Raw genomic sequence first — 3,722 nt, forward strand, 5'->3', positions numbered from 1 at the left:
GTATTAATAGCACAGACTCTCGCCCTCAAGGAGTTACAATGTTTTAAAGGTAGCAGACAGCATGTGCACATTGGGCATGGAAACAGCACACACTGATGCAAGCAGGGTGCAAGAAAAGAATCAACAGCATGAATGCAATGAAAAGCAAAATGCTCTGTCTTTACTGTCTTGTAGTTAACTCCCACTTACTCCTTTTGTCTTAGTTTCCAGGTCAGTTCTTTCGGAAAGCCTTCCGGGTTTGGTTTCTGTAGGACTGTGAGTAACTGTGCCCTTGTCCGAGTCCCTGTGAGCTCCGTGAGAACAGGTTCCTGGTCTTCCTTGTGCTGTATCCTCATATCTAATGCCTAGTACATAGTTGGTGCTCACTAAACGTGGGGAAAGAAGGAGCTGAATATCCATCGGGAAGCTTCTAGCCAGGACATAGGGTGGCAGGTGGGATCTAAGATGGGCAGGGTTTCTTTCAATGCAGAAAGTAGTCCAGAAATGGGTGGCGGATACCCCCTGTCCCGCCCACAGAGAAATCAGTGCAATCTGTGCGGGTGGGAGGCCAGGGGGGGAGCCGTGCCCGGATGTAAGAGGAGGGGGAGGGTGCTATTGAGTAGGTCAGGTGAGGCCCGACTCCCGGAGGGCAGGAATGCTAGAAGGATGCCAACAACCAGAAGGAAGATGGTTTAGAAAGAAAAGTATTAGTAGAAAAAATCCAAGCCACTAGAAAGCTGCACACAGCAAACCACTCAGCTCAGTTTTAGAATCTGATTTTGGGAATTGTTTTCCTACACTTGAGAGCTTTCGGGCTTCCCTTGGGTAGCTGGGTTGTCTCCCCCACCTCTCAGCTTTGACACGTTGACTCTCTTTCTCAACACCTGAAAAGACAGGCTGAGTTTCACCTTGGGAGAATGCAAAATAGTCAGCTGCAGGGAAGAAAAAATGATTCGCAACCTCAATCACAGGTTTCTTTGAAACACTGTTGTAAAGGGAATTCTGAAAGGACCACTGACTCATTTCAGCTACTGAGCCGGGGTGAACGTTTAATGTGGTGAGTCCGTGACCGAGGAAACCACTTCTCTTTGAGGAGCTGCTCATTCTGACTCTTCTTATCTGGGTGCCTGTACCAAACAAATGAGTGTCGTCTTTCACTGGAGGGCACCTGGTAGGCATTTACAAAAAGAAAGGAGTTCCTAGAAGAACTATAATTATCAACAGCAGAGAGAGCTCGGTTTCTGCTATGTTACGGTGCACCCACAGGGTCATCGCAATCCAGAAGCAAAATGACTTGTCTGAGAAGGGGGAAGAAGGAACAGAGTCATAAAGAACAATGGGATTTAGGATATAAAGTGCCATTATGAATGTCCCGCTCCCCATACCCAGGGTAGGAAGTGCCGCCTTGCAGGCAGCCACAAGTTTCATAAAACACAGCAGACATTTACTGCCAACTCAAACCACTCTAGCAAGACATTAGTTTAGAGGAAATGCCAGGAAAATGAGAGGCTAGAAGAGAGGGGAGGCATATTCTTATGGACAGATAGCTGCCAGGAAGTCCTAGACTGTTGCTGGTACATTCTCTAGGTACATTCGACCTAGAGAAGACTGGGTAGGAAAGTATGACTCATCCCTAAGTCAGATCCCTGGACAGGCTCATGATAGTTCTACTGCTCCCCAGAGAAGGTCACCTGGAAGTTATAGGTTTAGAGACCTCACCAGGCTGGCCCGTGGGCCGAAATGCCGTTGTGCAGGGCAGCAAAGCCCCACTTAGATAAGAATGCACCACATGACTGGCTTCACTGTAGAAGCCACTCTTCTCCTGGCAGCCATCCCTCTCTCAGGACCCATCTGGATACGGATATGAACTTCTAAGTGGCCCCTCAAACAGCCCAAGTCCCAGTGATCACTAAGATCCATGTAACCAAAGGGAGAGCCTCTCCTAATCAAATGTGCTTCCTCAGGGACCAGGCAGGACACATGGGGACTGGGCTGCCACCTTGTAAGCAGCCCTTTGTCACTATCCCCTACGCGCTGGAAATGGATGCTGCCATCTCCCTGTTCACCATCAGCCTCGAGGGAAACCCAGTGAGGCACCCACCTGCTGTGAGGTGCGAGACAGAGCATCGGGTACCTGGCCTCCCTGGTCCTGTGCTCCTTCGGGAAAAGAATGATGTGAGCTTCTGATGCCCTTGTTCTCCTCCTCCCCCATAGCCCAGACACAGGTTTCTATCAGCTTCTAGAGAGTGGCCTCCCCAGCCCCTGACTGGCACAGAGCAGGTGTGCCACAAGTGTCGGGATTGATAACTAGAACCATGGCAGGAGGTAGGCACCACTATGATCTCCATTTTGCAGATGAGAAAACTGAGGCCCTAAAACATCGAGTAACTTGCCCAAAGCCCCTTGGCTAGCGAGCCCAGGTCTCTTAGGATGGATGGAGGAACTGAGTGTGTCAGCTCTTAAACAGCACCGCCCCTGCCCTGATTCCAGTAGCACCGGTCTCCTGCCGCTGGGCTCCCGCCTGTTTGTGTCTGCAGTGTCACTTGTGGGTTCGAGGTCAGAACTGTCTGCTCCTCCTCAAGAGCTCGACACACCCACTGTTCCCTGGTTTCGTTTGTACATTGGGGTTCCAACTGTCACTCCCCAGCCAGCACACAGGTTTCACTTCCCTGGGCCCTACCTAATTCACTCGCTTTTGAAATAGAGATCTATCTGCCAGAGTGGGTGTGAGAAATTAGAAAAGGGGTGTAAATACAAAGCCCACAGGAGTCTCACCACCGCGCCGTTCATGCTTTAGTGAGCAATGCACAAACAAAAAGCATTGTGATGAAGTATTTTTGTCCTTTCACAACTCTGGTTGACATCAGACTAGCCTCGAGCATTTTTTAAACATACAAGTTCTCAAGGCCCCACCCCAGCCCCACCAAATCAGAAACACCAAGGCCGAGGCCCAGGAATCTGAGTTTTACCTAGTAATGTGCTACCTGTTGTACAGGGACCAAGGCCGAGCTAATTTTCATCCTTCTAGGAGGTTCCACAAAAGATTCCTCCCCAAGGTGGGAGGTAGGTTTAGAGGACCTGAAAGTTCCCTCCCAAATAACAACCCTCTTGTTCGCCTGGTTGTTGGTTACTAGCTCCCTGCTGCAAGTTGAGTAGCAATCAACGTACCGAGAAATATTTCTTCCATCCTATTCCACATCGATCATCTCCCAAGCTTGGCATTCTGGCAGCCAGAGTAGGGTTAGGCTCAGGGCTGTTTATCCTCTACCAAACATGAAGATCACTTTTAATGACCACAAAGTTTCATGAACCACCAGATGAAAGCTGGTCATGCTGGTAGTGTCTGTTGAAGAACCACCATTCTTAAACACATACACACAGAAACAAAAACAGACAAAACTATGAATTCAAGACACTTCCAAATCAATTCAGTATTTTATTAATCACAACAGCATCTGCATGCGTTTGAAAAATTGTAGCCTATTATTTATTCAGGCTCCAGGAAGATTTGGCGCTTGGGAATATTTGAACCCTTTACAACAACTTCCCCAGGGGGGTCCACTATCCACAGATTGAGAACCAGCCTGTACCACCTTGTCAGGGTCAAAGGTCAGCATCCAGCCCACCTGCCCTCACTTGCCCCTGCCCAGTAAATCACCCCAAAAATCGAATTGTGGAATAGCAGTGTTTGAGATGAGCTTCCAGGGAGTAACCAAAGGGCCAGAAAGATGATCTGAGGCCAA

The 3,722-nt window shown here is 48.9% G+C and overlaps 1 long non-coding RNA gene across 1 annotated transcript; it reads right to left on the bottom strand.

Moving 5' to 3' along the window:
• Positions 1-327: 327 nt before the first annotated feature.
• Positions 328-3,183, bottom strand: LOC123643726. Its single transcript, XR_006736904.1, has 3 exons — positions 3,148-3,183; positions 778-863; positions 328-344 (listed from the first exon to the last, which is right to left on the bottom strand). It is a non-coding gene; the product is annotated as an uncharacterized LOC123643726 (long non-coding RNA).
• Positions 3,184-3,722: the final 539 nt, after the last annotated feature.

The sequence above is a fragment of the Lemur catta genome, chromosome 8 (genome assembly GCF_020740605.2).
Source record: "Lemur catta isolate mLemCat1 chromosome 8, mLemCat1.pri, whole genome shotgun sequence".
NCBI lineage: Eukaryota > Metazoa > Chordata > Mammalia > Primates > Lemuridae > Lemur > Lemur catta.